The 18,602-nt window shown below is 38.9% G+C and overlaps 1 non-coding gene across 1 annotated transcript; it reads right to left on the bottom strand.

Annotated features, from left to right (window-relative positions):
- Positions 1–14,507: 14,507 nt before the first annotated feature.
- LOC112424044 (U7 small nuclear RNA) lies at positions 14,508–14,568 on the bottom strand. The gene has a single exon (XR_003014693.2). It is a non-coding gene; the product is annotated as a U7 small nuclear RNA (small nuclear RNA).
- Positions 14,569–18,602: the final 4,034 nt, after the last annotated feature.

Raw genomic sequence — 18,602 nt, 5'->3', positions numbered from 1 at the left:
TGAGACACGTCTCAATCAACTTAGAAGTTTATTTTGTTAAGTTTAAGGACCATGACCCGTGATGCAGCCTTAGGAGGTCCTGAGAACATGTGCCCAAGGTGGTTGGGTGACAGCTTGGCTTTGTATATTTTAGGGAGACATAATACATCAGTCAATATATGTCAGGTATCCATTCCCTTGGTCCTGAACGACAGAACAATGCAAAGCTGGGGGTGGGGCTTTAGGTTTAGACAGACTCACATATTTCCTGATTGGCAATTGGTTGACAGGGATAAGCTCTGCCTGAAACGTTGAAGTCAGCTTGAGTTAAGGAAAAGGGAGTTATGAAGCCAAGGATTGTGTCATAAAGAGGCAGCCTCCAGGTCGCAGGCTTCAGAGAGAATAGATCGAGGTCCGGTGCAGTGATTCACGCCTGTAATTCCAGCACTTTGGGAGGCCGAGGTGGGCAGATCATGAGGTCAGGAGTTTGAGACCAGCCTGGCCAACATGGTGAAACCCCATCTTTACTAAAAATACAAAAATTACCCGGGTGTGGTGGCGGGCGCCTGTAGTCCCAGCTGCTCAGGTGGCTGAGGCAGGAGAATTGCTTGAGCCTGGGAGGCGGAGGTTGCAGTGAGCCGAGATCACACTGTTGCACCACTCCAGCCTGGGTGACAGAGTGAAACTCCATCTCAAAACAAACAAACAAACAAACAAACAAACAAACAAACAAAAAAGAAAAGAAGGAGAATAGATGTGAATGTCTCTTACCGAAGGTGTCAGACTCTCTGAAGAGACCTACTAAAGGAAGGAATAGTGTCTGGCGTATTATAAGCACTCAGTAAAGATGTGCTGTTCATATTTATGAGATGGTCAAAGAGTTCTCAAAGCAATAGTGAGAACACAGCTTTTCAAATCAGCATTATGGTGTATTATATACCAACATTTCACCCTTCCTCAAATGGTGTTTTCCATGTGGGAAAGAAACAGCTGTATTTATTCAATGGTGGATTTTCTTCATTGCATTCCGTTCAGTGTCTTTCAGTCTCCAGGGAAACAGCAGGAATTCTCACACAGGAAAATGCATCACGACCTGTGGATCCAGCATGCCTTGTTGCATTTTCCCAAGTGCACCTAATGAAGGAGAATATGATAATGTGAAAAACATTTCACACCTTGTAAACATCTGAAAGCGGATTTTACAGGAAAGCCTGCATGTTAAATCAAAGAGAGTCTTTTGATTCAGTAACCACTCCGTGAACCATTCTATGCAGAAAAATCCGTTTTGGGGAAGGCTCCACTATGCCTAATGTAGAATACTGATGTAAGAATGAATTAATCTACTGTATGTTTTTAAAAAGGTATTAAAATTGTATTACGAGGGACGGCTCTTTCTATAGCTGTGGTCAGTACTGATAGCAACTTGGGCACAGCCAGCTAAGATATGCCACAAAGGGGAAGTAATTTATGAGCTATGGAATACGAGCTGAATTTGTTTTCTGAACCTCTTTTAAAAAATAGATATAGCTTTATTGAGATACAATTTACTTACCATGAATTTACCTATGTGCAACTCAATGGATTTTTAGCATAAAGAGTGTGCAGTTATCACTATAATATGAGGTCAGAACAATTTCATCGCCCCAGAAAGAAATCTCATGCCCACCAGCAGTTGCTTTGCAAACCCAGCTCCTCCCATGTTCTTCTCCTTCAGCTCCCAAATTAGACAATGCCGAATCTACTTTGCTTCTCTATGGATGTGAGTAATCTGGGCATTTCAAATAGAGTCACATCATATGTGGCCTTTGGTGACTGACTTCTTTTGCCTGACGTAATATTTTCAAGATTTATCTATGTCGTAGCATGTACCAGTAGTTCCTCATTTTTATGGCCAAATATTCCACATTTAGTTTATCTGTTTCTTAGTTGACAGACTTTGGGTTGTTTTCACTTTTTGTCTATTATAAATAATTTGGCTATGAACACCCACATATGAGTTTCTGTGTGGACACATGTTTTCATTTCTCTTGGGTATATACCCGGGAGTGAAATACTTGGGCCATACGGTGACTTTATGTTTAGTCATTGGAGGAACCGCTAGACTGCATTCCAATGTGACTGTACTGTTCTATTAGGTTGGAAACGTAGTTGTGGTTTTTGCCATTAGAAGTACTGACAACATCTCATTTACCGTTGCACCAACCTAAGACGTTTGCCCCAGCAGTGAATGAGGGTTTCAGTTTCTCCTCGTTCTCTCCAGCACTTGTGTTTATTTATCTTTGTGGTGGTAGCCATTCCCGTGGATGTGAAGTGGTATCTTATTGTTAGTTTGAGTTGTAGTACATGTTGAAAAAATAATTATTTTCTCATTGATGTGTCTTTGCCTCTTTGTCAAAGATCAATTAGCAAAAAATGTTAGGATTTACTTCTAGAGTTTCCATTCTATTGGTTTGTATGTCCATCCTTATGCTAGAATTACTCTGTCTTGATTACCATAGCTTGTAGTGAGTTTTGAAATGGGATGTGTGAGTTTTCCAATTTTGCCCTTGTTTCTCCGGATTGTTTAGCTATTTTTTAATTTAATTTAATTTAGTAATTTTAGTTTTATTTCTAGCAAAGCAATACATAGGCCATAGTTTAAGAAGTCCAATATACATAATTAAATGTGTTTTTATATTTATGACTTTTAGATATTGTCTATTGTCATCCTTCTAAAGAAACAGCATTTAAATTTATTATATCCATCTAATCATACACACAAATAAATTCTTTTGCTTTTTCTTAAGAAAGGTAGATTATATATACACAAACACACATAGACACACATATACATACAGTGTGTGTATATAAATATGGATATATATTTAGATATGCATACATATCCCAATTATATATGCAACACACACACACAAAACAGCTATATATAGGGAGTATATATATATCAATCATTTCTGGTCTAATCAGTATTGAAATATTTACATTTTTAGGGCTATTTAAAAATTACTTGTTACTGAATCATTTTTTGTACAATGTGCATGAGTTTGTTCTTGTGTAACATTTTGTACTTAGAGGTGAACATTGCATTTTTATTCTTAAATTTTCTATGCACATATCAGAAATTTGTCCTCTGATATATTACTCTAAAATATATGTAATATTTTAATTATAGAATACCTAATTAATTATAAGATTATTTACTTGTTCATTTCTTTTTATTAGTATTATTATTATAGAGACTTAATTTCCAGAGTCCTCCATCTCTCACTTATATCTTGAACAGTGTCTCATTAATCTTTCTTTATCAATCTTGTCACATGATTTAATTCTTTTTTTTTCCTGGGCTTTCTCCCTCTTTCACAGGCCACAGAAGATTTTCTTTATATTTTACTTTTTATATGTTGGGACAGAGTCTCTCTGTGTCACCCAGGCTGGAGTGTGGAGTGCAGTGGTGCTATCACAGGTTCAACCTCCTGCACTCAAGGGATCCTCCTGCCTCAGCCTCCCAAGCAGCTGGGAGTACAGGCCACAGTTAATTTTTAATTGTGTGTGTGTGTGTATGTATGTGTGTGTGTAGACAGGTCTCACTTGTTGCCCAGGGTGATCTCAAACTCCTAGGCTCAAGTCATACTCGCACCTTGGCCTCCCAAAGTGCTGGGATTACAGGTTTAAGTCACCTCTCCAGGCTTCCAAAATATATTTCTTAATTTTATCTCTCTTGTTGGTAAGGTGCACTGTTTAGTAGCTCCCTGAGTAAGCGTGCGCCGAAGGCTAATATCTATAGCTCTTGTCTGAAAGATGTCTTCATTCAACTCCCACATTTCGTTGGCAGTTGATTGTGTACAGGATTATGAATCGAAAATTACTTTGTCAGAAATACGAAGGCTTCACATCATGTTCTAGATTCTTGATATCAGCTTCTCGGCATAGAGTATTAGGTTCCATTCTGTCATTCTAACTCCTGATTTGCCATGTGTAACTTGTGTAGTTTTTTTTCTTCCTGAAGATTATTCCCAGTCCTACTGATTCCATGCTTTGGTATTGCCATTTTTAAATTTATTATGACAGGCACTCAGTGGACTTTCCACTTAGAAAGTCATGTCCGGGTATGTTCTGAAATTTTCTCTTTATTGCTTGAATATTTTTTGCCTTTTCCTCTTCTTTTTTGAGAAAATTTTTGTTTTAGGAACATCAGTACTTTAGATGGATCTTCCCATTTACTTACTTCATCCACTTTTACATTTTGTTTTCTTTCTGTTCAACTCTTCTGAAATTTTCTCAAATGAAACATCTAAATCTCCTACTGATTTTTCTGCTACTGTTGTGTGTATGCATAACTAATTATGTGAATTTTTGAAATTTTAAAAATATAACATCTTGTTTTAATTTCAAAGTACAATATTTTCTTCTAATATTTCTGAGTGCATCAGTTATTTATTTCTAGGCTACTTTCTCTTCTGGAACTATCACGGTTTCCACTAAGTAATTTTTGTTTGTTAACTTATTGGGGTTTGGCCTCTATTTTTCTTATTTGAAACTCTCCTCAAACTCTGGCACGTCTTGTCCCTCAATTTATATTTCAGAATGAGATAGTGAGGAAGCAAAAACAAATAAGAACTTCCGAGCCTAAGGAAGAATGATGGTCTTATAGAATAATGGGCTTCTCTATAGAGTGTTTGGGTAAAATTTAGGCTCTTTCTTTTAGATAATCACATCTAGCAGCATCTCTCTGGACTTTGTCTTATCCTAGTTAACTTAACAGAGAAATCCTTTACCTCTGATGGCCTATCAGTCTGGCTTCTGATACTCACTGGTCACAGGATTAATTTAACTAAATCTTCCACAAATTAAAATTTTCTGTCATTTAAACTCTTCAGAAAAACCTTCAACCTTTGGAGCAAGTGATTAACTGCTAGTTTTCTGGGTTGGAGGGTAGAGATCAAGAGGTCTGACTTCTTTCAAAAATTTTGGATGTGTTCAACTTTTCCAACTCACAAGCACTCTGTGTCTAATGTAGGGTTCTTCTGTTTTCTGAAACCTACTTGGAATCTGCCATGGACATTGACCAGTGTCCTGGTTTCTGTCTCCCCTTTCCTTTTTTTTTTTTTTTTGAAACAGTCTTGCTCTGTCGCCCAGGCTGGAGTGCAGTGGCGTGATCTCGGCTCACTGTAACCTCCACCTCCCAGGTTCAAGCGATTCTCCTGCTTCAGTCTCCCGAGTAGCTGGGACCACAGGCGCCGCCACGCCCGGCTAATTTTTTGTATTTTTAATAGAGACGGGGTTTCACCATGTTGGCCGGGATGGTCTCGATCTCCTGACCTCCTGATCCACCCACCTCAGCCTCCCACAGTGCTGGGATTACAGGCGTGAAACACTGCACCCGGCCCTCCCCTTGCCCTTTGCCCACTGGTAGGATGTTAGCCTTTAACTTTTTTCGCCTGCAATTCAGTTGCTATTTCTAACTGCTGTCCTTTTCATTTTTTTCTGTCTTTGTAAGGTTATTTTTTCACATCTTTACTATAATTTCAGTGACGTTTCTTCAGCGGCTCCAAGGTGATGTGCGAGACCAATCTAGTATGTTTACCACAAATTCCTCCTTTTAGTAATTTTTGTATTTTTAGGTGAGACGGGGTTTCACCATGTTGGCCAGGCTGGTTGGGAACTCCTGACCTCGTGATTCGCCCACCTTGGTCGGCCAAAGTGCTGAGATTACAAGCTTGAGCTGCTGCGCCAGCCAAGAACCAATAATTTTTAATGTAGTCCAGTGAGTGAGTAATGAGAATACAAGTTATTAGATCATACTCCAATAATTGAAGCCGTCGGTAGGTACAGGAACATAGAGACATATCAAAACAATAGAATTTAAAAGCAGAGCCACAGACACAGTATCCATTAGAATTTGGTATGTAAAGGTGGGTGAGGACTTCCTGAAGCTCCTGAAACTCCTGTGCAGTAGTAGGAGTTCAGAAACCAAACAGATGATCTATTTATCAGATGAGCATAGAAATAGAATTCCTATTGGGAGGCTGAGGTGGGCGGATCACGAGGTCAGGAGATCGAGACCATCCTGGCTAACACGGTGAAACCCCGTCTCTACTAAAAATACAAAATACTAGCCGGGCGTGGTGGCGGCGCCTGTGGTCCCAGCTACTCGGGAGGCTGAGGCAGGAGAATGGCGGGAACCCGGGGGCGGAGCTTGCAGGGAGCCAAGATGGCGCCGCTCACTCCAGCCTGGGCCACAGAGCGAGACTCCGTCTCAAAAAAAAAAAAAAAAAAAAAGAAAAGAAAAGAAAAAGAAAAAGAAAAAGAAAAAAAGAAGTAGAATTCCTAGAAAACGCCTTCTAGTCTTTCTATTGATACTTCAGGTGAGTGACCCTGTGTAACTCCTTAGTTCTGCCAGGGGTTATTAAAAAATAAGTATATTCTTTTAAAGTCTTTTTCAATTTTTTTATATTGACCAAATAAAATCATCTATGCAAAAGCCTTTTGCAATTTATTGAATAATATATGGATGCAATATTTTTTAGACTGGAAAAATTCTTTTTTATATAAACAGAGGAAAACTGGGGATTACATATAAAATTATAATTGTGGGTAGAATAAATCACTGGCATTTAGAAGGTAAAAGTCATTAGGTCTTTGCAAGTTCCCACTTCTGTGTATAAACAAATGTTTTTCAATAAAATGCAAGTTATTAATGTATACTGATTGAGAAGAAGAAAGGGAAGAGAGTCAAAGGTTATGTTTTGTACATTTAAAGATGGAGACTTTTGTAACACCAAGGGAAAATCAAAGTAAGAAACTGGATATGTGATTGTGGAGGTCATGGATAAGATTCGGTTTGCAGGTGCACATTTTGGGATTCATAAATATAGAAGTCATATTAGAAGCGATGAGGTTGGAAGAGATCATCCAGGAAGTGAGTAACAATGCAGGAGGGAAGATGTCAGAGGACAGAAATAGTACATTTAGGAGTTAGGGGGAAAAGATGAACAAGCAAGTAAGATGAAAACCACGTAAGAGGAAAACCACGAGGTTGTGGATTCCAGAAAGGCAAGTTTGAAAATGATGTAATACAAGAGATCAATTAACTGCATCAGATGCTGCTGATATGAAAGAGTAATTTGAGGGCTGAGAATTGATCACTGATTTTAGCCACAGGAAGGTCACTGGTGCCCCTGACGACGGTTTCGGTGGAGCATATTCAGCTGATTGCAGTGTCCGCCAAGAAAACAGGAGGAAAGAAGCTGGAGACAGAGAATATGGCTTTAAGGGGGAATAGAAAAGTGGAAGGTGGAAAGAAGACAAATGGAGACATGGCAAAAAAAAGAAAAAAAAGGAACAGTATTCGTTTTCATAATAGGAAAAATTTTTCAGGTATTATATGCAGATGAGAATAATCCAGGAGAGAGGGAAAATACTAACTTTTAGGAGAAGGAGCAATTGCTGGAGGAAATATTTTGAGCAGTTGATAGTTGATGGTCTCATAGATAACCGAGAAGGTTGACTCAATATAATAGAGTCATAGTGAACACTCTGGGTTCCAAACTCCAGCATGCAAATGTTTTCCTCTGGCCAGTAACTGAACTGGCTCGTAGAAGGAAGGAATAATAAGCTTTTGGTGAATTATAAATTATTGTTTCTATAACTTTATTTGGCTTAAATTAAACTCTTAGCAGGTACACAGACTGCTCTGTTATCTCAGTGGTCTATGAAGTTTATCAGTAGGCATTAAAAAAACAGCCTGTCACATTTTATTTATCTGTTGCACGTATCTCAGTTGCCAGACGATAACACTGAGAATTTGATTAGGTGACTCAATTACCTTTTAAGATGACTCACCTAATATAGGAATATTGAAAAGTTCCAATTTCTTGGCAAACAGTCTCTGAAATCTCAATTTGATCAACTCTATGAGATTGATAAATCTTACCAATTAAAGGATTCATAAGTGTAACATCACAGTTAATATTTATGCATTTCACACAGGATTTCCAAGCCAGAAATTATTTATATTTGATTTATTAAATTCATACAATCGAAAAAATTGTGCTTTTTGAGATAATGCTTTGTAAGATAAATACAATCTCAAACTTCATTTGAGTATAATTTTCAGTTCTCAAAACATATATGAAAATAAAAATGAAGAATTATTAGAGTGACATCATATAAAAAGACATGAATTTAGATGGAAGTAAAACCGTTTATCAATTAATAGTACTTGCATTCTGCCTCCAAATTGTTCAGTGCTACATTAATTATTTTAAAACAAGAAAAAAGGCATTCTCCCTTTTCTAGTTACTATTTTTATAAACCAAATTACCTGCAAGACTTAGTAGCTTAAGGCCGGGTGCAGTGGCTCACTCCTGTAATCCCAGCACTTTGAGAGGCCTAGGCAGGTGGATCACAAGGTCAGGAGTTCGAGACCAACCTGCCCAACATAGTGAAACCCCATCTCTACTAAACATACAACAAATTAGCTGAGCATGGTGGCGGGCGCCTGTAATCCCAGCTACTTGAGAGGCTGAGGCAGGAGAATGGCGTGAACCTGGGAGGCAGAGGTTGCAGTGAGCCGAGATCCCACCATTGCACTCCAGCCTGGGCAACAAAGTGAGACTCTGTCTCAAAAAAAATAAAAATAAAAATAAAGACTTAGTAGCTTAAGACAATTCACATGTTTATAATATCACATGGATTGTGTACTGCAGGGACTGGGATGATTCTTCTGCTTACGGCCTCAACTGGGCCATTCAGCTGTACTTAGCTGGTGGGTGGGATGAACTTGAGGGCCCACAATGGCTCCACTCACATGTCAGACACCTTGATAGGGATGGCCAAGATGTTTGGCTTCAAAGGGGGTTCTCCACCAGACCACCCACAATTTGTCAATCCCAGGGCAGTTGGACTTGTCCCATGATCACTTATGCCCCTCATAGTGAGCATGCCAGGAGAACTAGGAGGAAGTTACATGGCCCTTTAAACACCCTCAGAAGGCCTTATGTGACTTCTGCTGCATTTTATTGGTTGAAGCAAGCACCAGCCCACTCAGATTCCAGGACAGGGGGATGGACCTCCAGCTCTCAAGGGAGAGAGTTTCAATGAGTTTGTGGATTTTTGTTGTTGTTGTTTAAACCACCACACACCATCCTCAAAGATTATCAGATTCTTACTCAATGTTAAAGTTTGCTACAATTACAAGCAATTTTTATAAAAAGATGAAATGCAAATAAATACAATTAGTAACCAATATCTAAAGTTAGCTTCTACCTGTTGGAATAAATTGGAGAATAATTTTGTCAAACAAATGATATTTCTTTGTTTGACAGGAATACTTGGCGGATTCCCAGGACTTCCAAAAGATATTTGATAGTGTTTCTAATGATTACTCTGTGGAAAAGACATGAGATCAATTCTAATAAAATTAAGTAGGTTAGTAAAAAGTTTCACAAGACTTGCTGTCAATTCAGAAGGAGTTCTAACTGCATACAAGCTTGGAATGAATTCTAAAGATGTTGAATGATAGAATCCGAATTCAAGATATATTTGATAAAATAGAGCGTAGTTTTCTCTGCAGATACCTGTCCAGCTGGACACACTGTGAATACAAATTTCCATGTTCAATGTATGTAGAAATATCATTCTCAGCTTTTGAAGAGTAACAGGGAAAAAAAATCTGTTAATTTAAAGTAAAATATAGTTCTACGCTTTATATTTTTCTGACCATGAGGTTAAATTTTGGTTCTTTTGTAAAATTATTCCCTTCCTAGAGAACAAGCATGCGAGTCAGGTTTTGTAAACTTGAACACTGAACTTAAAAAGATGGAATACGATATAGTTTGGATACTTGTCTTTATCTAAATCTCATGTTGAACTGTAATCTTGGATGCTGGAGACAGGGCCTGATGGGAGGTGTTTGGGCCATGGGTGCGGATTCCTCATGGCTTAGTGCTGTCTTTTCGATAGTGCGTGAGTTCTCATAGGATCTGGTCCTTTAAATATGTGTGGCACTTACCCCACACTCACTTGCTCCTTTGCTTCTGCTTTTGCCATGTGATGTGCCTGCTCCGTCTTCACCTTCTGCCACAATTGTAAGCTTTCTGAGGTCTCCCCAGAAGCCAAGCAGGTGCCAGCACCATGCTTCCGGTAAAGCCTGCAGAACTGCAAGTCAATTAAACATCTTTTTAAAAAAAATACGTTACCCAGTCTCGGGTATTTTTTTTTTTTTTTTTTTTTTTGAGACAGAGTCTTGCTCTGTCGCCCAGGCTGGAGTGCAGTGGCGCGATCCCAGCCCACTGCAACCTCCGCCTCCTGGGTTCACGCCATTCTCCTGCCTCAGCCTTCTGAGTAGCTGGGACTATAGGCGCTCGCCACTATGCCCGGCTAATTTTTTGTATTCTTTAGTAGAGACGGGGTTTCACTGTGTTAGCCAGAATGGTCTCGATCTCCTAACCTCGTAATCTGCCTGCTTTGGCCTCCTAAAGTGCTGGGATTACAGGCATGAGCCACTGTGCCCGGCCTTGGATATTTCTTTATAGCAATGCAAGAATGACCTTATGCAGAATATCATAATCATAACAACAAATTTAGGAAATGCATATAGCTTAGCAGAAGTGAAAAAAGATAAACACCTGAGTTGGTTATAAATTCAACACGAGTACCAGGTAGTGAACTAGTTGTCAGAGCACTTGACATTTGTTGCACTTTATTGTCACTGTTAAATCCATTAGAAGACAGTTGAGATCAGTGCTCTACAATACGTCAATGGAAAATTCCTAGAGTGGCTTCATTCTGGTTTCTTCATTATAAAAATGATATTGGCAAAGAGGCTTAAGTTTATAGACGATCAAATGGCTGATGAGGATATTTAATCCATGCCATTTCAGAAACTTGATAAATATGGAAAAAGTGCCTCAGAAGGGAACTGATTTCCAGTGACAGGAAGTTTTTAGCTATCAATTGAATGACAGTTATGTCATTGGCCCCAAACCATGGACCTACATGTATCAAAGGCATTTATAACATCACATAAAGATTCTGGTTTACATTTACAGAAGTTGTCTGTACTGTTCCTCCACTTTATCACTTTTGACCTGTTTTTTAATTCTATGCCTTTTTGATGTCAATATAACCAAGTATTACCTCTTGGCTCGCTTCATTTTGGTAAGCCATATTCACATTATTTTCCTCTTAGTTTGACCCTTAGTACATCACAGAATGACTTTCTGATTTGCCTTGGGTCCTTTGCACCACTGCTACTGTAGGAGGCACTCCCATCTCCATCTCTTTCTCCCAGACTGCTAGAAACAACAGCTCTCTCTACTTAGCATTTTCATTGGAATGGGGTTTATTGGGGTTCAAGGATCTGATAGGGGTTTGAAAAGGTTGTTCTTGAATGTCTTTACCACTTTACATTAAAAATGTCTTTGATAGATTGAATGTGACATAGACATTGCTATCTTCTCTACATCTTCCTCCTGTGAGACAGATCTGTCTTCCTGATACATCAAAGGTGCTTCCAGCTGACAACAATCTTGAAACCATATATCTGGCTAGGTGTTTTCCAACAAGGAAAAGTGTGATCATTGGCAATGATCAAGGAAATAAGACAGCTCTAAGTCATATTGCTACGTTGACAGAATGATTGATCACTGTTGCTGGAAAGAATCATGTTTCAATGAAGCCCACCAACAACTTCTGATGCCAAGCAGGTCACTGGATGTAGATTTGGTTATGTAACCGCCCATTCAGATAAGAAGCATTGGCTATCCATGATAGTGTATGATATGTAATGTGCCCAGTTCCAGGTGGAGAACAAGGGAGAGAACAAAAGCATCTCCCCAGAAGCTGTAATTTCTATGATTTTGACAAAGATAAAGAAAACTTCAGAAGCCTATCCTAGTTGTTGTCACAGAATCACTGACGTTAATAACTTTCGAGTGTTATGAAGAGAGTTACATAATTGCTCCATTTACTGTGACTAAAATCCCCAATGAGCCAACTGTCACTGTTATTGATCATAATTTGGACAAAATATTGAGGCCAAAAAAGTGTGTTGATTTTTAAAAAGTGTGTTGGCATTGATTTGTGACCTTAAGCATGGCACCTTGATATGTTCACCCTTACTGTTGAGGACAAAATATTTAAAATCAAGTCTATAACTAGGTACACCCACTTGGGTGGGCAATCCAATAGTTAACCATTTCATCACCAAGTTGAAATACAATCCCAAAACGACAAAACTGAGACAAAATGCTGCTTCTTGACTCTGTATAGTTCACAAACCTGTTAAAGTACTCTGCCAACATTCAGACCAATATTGAGACACATTTCTTCTATGAAGAAATCTACATTTTGAAGGATTGAAAGCTAACATAAAGACAAGCACCCCAAATCCCATAAAGAAAGCTTTATACCTGACAAGTCATAGAGTCAAGGCAGTATGTGTATTCCCAAGTTCCAGAAATCTTTGCAAGATTCATGCAATAGTAAATAATTAAACAAGAGCATGAGCCCCAATACATCTGTTTTTGATGGAGCAGTTGAGCAGGAAATCAAGTTGTCAGTGCAGACAGTTGAGATCAGTGCTCTACAATACATTAATGGGAAATTCCTAGAGTAGCTTCGTTTTGGTTTCTTCATTATAAAAATGATATTGGCAAAGAGGCTTAAGTTTATAATTTTTAATTATAAGTGAAAAAAAGTCAGGCTTTACTGTATCTGGACATCACTCATGTTTCCCTTGGTATTAAAATGGATAAGGAAGACATACTTGTTGGGATCACACATAATGCCCCATTTCCACCAAGGAGACACAGACCTTATATTCTGACAACCGTTTGAATTTATAAAGATGAGGAAGCAATGGCGAAGGGAAAATCTTAGTTGGAAAGTTTGACATTTGAGGCATTTCTCGTGAGCTACATAGCATTCTTTAGATTGAAATCACCTCTGGTGCTAATGCCTGTGGTATCCGTAAGGTGTCTGTGGTGAATCAAAGCATAGGAAATGAAGCAAGAATTGTAGTAACCATTGACAATGACTGTTTGAGTACAGAATACACTGAGCAGATAGTCAAGGAGACAGAAGGATAGCCACTAAGGATGAGAGGCAGAGCCTGAGCTGCCTTCCAAGACCTTAATTGAATATTACACATTCAGTGTGAACACCACAGGAGACAATCAAAAACCACAAGCAAAGATCAATGATGAGAATAAGTGAAAGATGTTTGACGAGTGAATTAAATTATCAACTGGCTGGACAAAATTCAGACTTCAGGGAGAATGAATTTGAACATCGGAAGAATGACCGGGTAAAGGTCCTCAAATCATTAAATACCCAGCAGTTTCAAATTCAAGGGATATGTCAGGCAGGATATCTAGCAAGTTCTCAGGGGATAGAGCTCCTTCTAAAAACACTTCTCTGCATCCACCATGGATAACGGCCAATCTTGCAGTTAGTAAAAATATTTTGAGAAAACAAATCTTTGCAAATTCATTCAGGTCAATTGAACCATATGTAATACATTCACCATGTCTTAAAGCTATTGGGCTTTTTCAATAATTTATATACATAGAAAATGTTAGTTACATTGTGCTTTATCAGTGTTTATGTAAACAAACATGCAGAAAATTTAACAGTGCAGGGGGGAGTGGAAATTAGGGAAAGGAAGAGTGGATTTATCTTGCCCTTTAAAAATAGCAGATATTTCTAAAAGTCTTGGAAGAATAAATGTTTTCTAACAGCACTCCTGCAACCTAATTTAAGAACATATATTACTGAGATTATGATCTGAGTTAAACTAAGCTATAAATCTGTCTGGAAACTATCATGATAAGTGAATGTGAAATTTATTCTTTTAAGGTATTAAGTAATACAGAAACATACATAATTTATGTAATAATTACTGATGGCCATCAGGTAATGTGCTATATCTGTATTACTTAATTTGGTCTTCATAACAACCCTAAGAGTGACCTAGAAGTGTTACCACCTTTTTTTTTTTGGAGACGAAGTCTCGGTCTGTAGCCCAGGCTGGAGTGTAGTGGCGCGATCTCGGCTCACTGCAAGCTCTGCCTCCCAGATTCACGCCATTTCCTGCCTCAGCCTCCTGAGTAGCTGGGATTACAGGCACCCACCACCACGCCCAGCTAATTTTTTTGTATTTTTATTAGAGACAGGATTTCACTGTGTTAGCCAGGATGATCTTGATCTCCTGACTCTTGATCCGCCTGCCTCGGCCTCCCAAAGTGCCGGGATTACAGGCGTGAGCCACCATACCCGGCCTAATTTTTATATTTTTAGTAGAGGCGATATTTCACCACGTTGGCCAGGCTGGTCTTGAACCCTTGACATCAGTGTTACCACCGTTTTACAGATGAACGTACTGAGGCTCAGAGAGGACAGGGTGCTTGATGAAAGTTACACACTTGAGAAGTGCTAGCTCTAGAATATAAAATCAGCCAACTTGATTCTAGAGTTCTTTTGTGGGTTTTTCATTTTTTTTGTTTGTTTGTTTGTTTTTTTGATTGGAGTGGAGGTTCCAGTGAAAACTGGAAAACTTGCTAGACAAATTTTAAAAGGGCTGTAGCACTCTAAATTTGCGTTCTTAACCAATTTTCTCATTTCTCTTTATATCATAATGTATGTGAACAGAGTTGTCTGTCTTCATCTGTTACTGAATATGAGTTGTTACCTATTGAGCATTGTATTTATATAACACTGTTTTCCATTGCTGTTAAAATTGCTTACAAATCTTTAGATGATTCATCTACATTAATACTACTGACTACAATTCAATTGAACTGTCAATCATAATTTCTCCCAAATTACTGAAAACAACATGTTGTATTTTACACTAAAATTCTTTTAAAAAGGTGAATGCTGTTAAGTTCCTATGTTCACTAATATGACACAGCCTCTTTCATTTTCCAAGATAGTCTCGAGGGACGAACAAGATGGAAATTCCCTCTCTTTTCTTTCCTTTTTTTTTTTTCTGTATGGCACAGTATCACAAGTTCAGGAAAGCCACCATCCTAAGTTGCATGTTTAGAAACGCTGAAACGGAAGCTCTGAGTTCCCTGGAGGGGTCACTAGCCACCAGAAAGGCTATCTTTTGAATGAGATTTGTGATTGAGGTCTGGACCACCTATGTCCATTAAAGAACCCCTCCCCCCACACACACAGCTTCTGATCTATGTTGTTGTCAGTGTTGTCACGTATTTAAATGGTACTGTAAGCCTTGCAATGAGGATTGTATCATTTATCTCACATTAAGGTTACGAAGCTAAATTAAAAATCTGCCAAGAAATGTGACATCCATGCCCAATACTTTACCTTCAGTTGTCTTTCCTTCCTATATTACTTGATGTGAAGTTAAAGTGGGAAGATATTTGCAATGAATACAGCATAATATTCTCAAACAGTGAGTGTTATTTCATAAATTGGGACTATTTAATGGTAAAGTGTGAGAAACTAAAAGTTCTCAGATGAAATTATTCACTCCAAATATCAGTCACTAACAAGATAGAAATACTCTATTAAAGATGATAGTTGTCACTGGAACTGTTGGAAATCAAATGTATATGCAATTTAAATGTAAATAGGGCACATACTTTGATCCTGTCCATAAATACAGACCTTATAAAAAAACATGTCACTTAGTTTAAAGAAAACATGCTAGATTTGGCAATGCTGAAAGCATCCAACGATTGGACTTCGGGCTTTCTACAGTCCATTAATTTTGAATGCCCTTTGGTGGGTGTGGCAATTAAATTATTTGAAATTATAACAGAATTTATGATATGTCCTCTCAGGAATAAGAAATTGGGAAGAATCACAATAATTTTATTGGCAGAGGACCTCTGTGGAGTATTGAAGAATGTGACTGCCACTTTGAAGAATGGTCTACTTTTAGGGGTTATTCTGTTTACTCCTAACAATTTGGTAATCACATATATATTGTAATATCATCTGAATTTGAAAAAAATCTTATTTATCATGTCTTGCTTCTTTCTATATCACTTCTCCTTTTTACATTTCTATTAACTTATTTTTTTCCAGAAGATCTGAATTTTACTGAGAATTTAGAAACGTGCATTTAAAAATCACCTGGGCAATCACAATTATGATTATATATAAAATAATTTCAATAACAATAGGTATCATAATGAGAGGTGACAATGTGCTAGCAGCCTTCACTTTCAGCGCCTCCTTGGCCTCAGTGCCCATTCTGGCAGCACTTGAGGAGCCCTTCAGCCCACCACTGCACTGTGGGAGCCCCTCTCCAGACTGGCCGAGGCCATAGCCAGCTCTCTCTGCTTACCAGGAGGTGTGGAGGGAGAGGTGCGGGTGGGAGCCAGGGCTGGTGTGGTGCTCTGGGCCAGCACGAGTTCCGGGTGGGTTCCTGCACTCAGAGCTGCTGGCCGGCGCCAGTGAGGGGCTTAGCACCCTGACCAGCAGCTGCGGAGGGTGCCGCGCATCCCCCAGCAGTGCTGGCCCCCTGGGGCTGTACTTGAATTCTCCAGGGGCCTCAGCTGCCTCCCTGTGGGGCAGGGCTGGGGACCTGCAGCCCACCATGCCCGAGCCTCTCCCCCATTGTGGGCTCCTGCACAGCCCAAGCCTCCCCAATGAGCACAGCCCCCTGCTCCACCGTGCCAGGTCCCATCAACTGCCCAAGGGCTGAGGAGTGCGGGGGCACAGCGCTGGACTGATGGGTAGCTCTGCCTGTGGCCCAGTGCGTCATCCACTAGGTGAAGCTAGTTGGGCTCCTGAGTTGGGTGGGGACTTGGAGAATTTTTATGTCTAGCTGGAGGATTGTATATGTATCTGTCAGCACTCTGTGTCTAGCTCCGGGTTTGTGGATGCACCAATCAGCACACTGTATGTAGCTAATCTGGTGGGGACTTGGAGAACCTTTATGTCTAGCTAAAGGATTGCAAATACACCAGTCAGCACTCTGTGTCTAGGTCAAGGTTTGTAAACACACCAATCAGCACCCCGTGTCTAGCTCAAGGTTTGTAAATGCACCAATCAGTGCTCTGTGTCTAGTTAATCTGGTGAGGACTTGGAGAACTTTTATGTCTAGCTAGAGTATTGTAAATGCACCAGTCAGCACACTGTCAAAACAGACCAATCGGCTCTCTGTAAAATGGACCAATCAGCAGAATGTGGGTGGGGTCAGATACGGGAATAAAAGCAGCCTGCGGGAGCCAGCAGGGGCAATCCACTTTAGACTCTTTTAGGAATGTGGAAGTTTTGTTCTTTTGCTCTTTTCAATAGATTTTGCTGCTGCTCTGTCTTTGGGTCCGCACTGTCTTTTTTAGCAATGATACCCACCTGGACGGTCTGCAGCTTCACTCCTGAAACCAGTGGGACCACGAACCCACCAGAAGGAAAAAACTCTGAACATGTGCGAACATCAGAAGGAACAAACTCTGGACACACCATCTTTAAGAACCCTAACATTCTCCGCGAGGGTTCAAGGCTTCATTCTTGAAGTTGGTGAGACCTAGAACCCATCAATTCTGAACACAATTGTATCATCATTAGTTCTCCAAGAAAAAGCTTGTTTCTTCATTGAATGTAAACTGTTGGTATTAGGATTATGTGTTTTTAATAGAAAATAGTCTTGTAACCTTAGCCTTTGTTTTTCTTAGCGACTACTCAGTATTCTACAACAAAGGTTTCAATCGATCATACTGCGCTTGTGGGCAAGGAAAGAATATAGATGAGAACAGGTCTTGGTAAAGTGAAATCATCCTTTTACTTTTTACTAATAATTTCTTTCATAAGTTTGTAAGACAGCATTGTGGGTCCCAGTCACCTGCCATGAAACTTAAAGTGTTGGTGAAAATTACAATGAGGACCGAACTGTGAGTATGGAGAACTTTAAATGGAACTAAAAATGTATAATAATACCACTACTTGAAGGGGATGTATTGATGTATTGTGCTTTCACATCGTAAAATCACAGAGAAATACATTAATATGTGCTATTCTTCTTGAGTAATGTTAATGTTACAATTTAAGTAAAAAAATAGGATGTATTCATTATGACATTTATGAGATATTGGTAATATTTTAATAATATATGACTTTTATATTTACGATGTTAACAAAATCCTTTGCTTAAAAGGAATATATTCTGATACCCCTGAAAATACCACTTTTGACAAAGTAAAGTTCAATAGCAATACAATAAAATGGCATATTGATATTTAATGGTGTTATTTTAATTTGTAAGGTTATGCTAAAATGAACAAATATGAATAAATAATGAACATTCTATTTCCAAATTTTGCTACTTTTAGTATTACCAATTCATATGCATTTTAGAAAAAGTAATATAAAATTTATTATTTAAAAAGTATTTCTTACTGAGGTGAAATTTATATATCTCATCTGCAGAGAGCTTAGAGTGTTGATTTTGGTATGTTTTGATAAATATATAAACTCATGTAATCAGCACCTCAATCACGATTTCGGGTGTTTTCAAAGTCCCAGAAAGCATCTTCATGCCCCTGCTGGTCAACTCCCATGGCCCAAAGGCAACCGCAGCTTATTTCTATCACCGTGCATTTGTTTCGCTTGTTCTTACCTTCTTTTCATTAGCATCACCAACTTAAGAC

Source organism: Macaca nemestrina, chromosome 3, assembly GCF_043159975.1.
Source record: "Macaca nemestrina isolate mMacNem1 chromosome 3, mMacNem.hap1, whole genome shotgun sequence".
NCBI lineage: Eukaryota > Metazoa > Chordata > Mammalia > Primates > Cercopithecidae > Macaca > Macaca nemestrina.
Note: the sequence above shows the minus strand (reverse complement) of the source record. Positions and strands in the feature narration are given on the sequence as shown.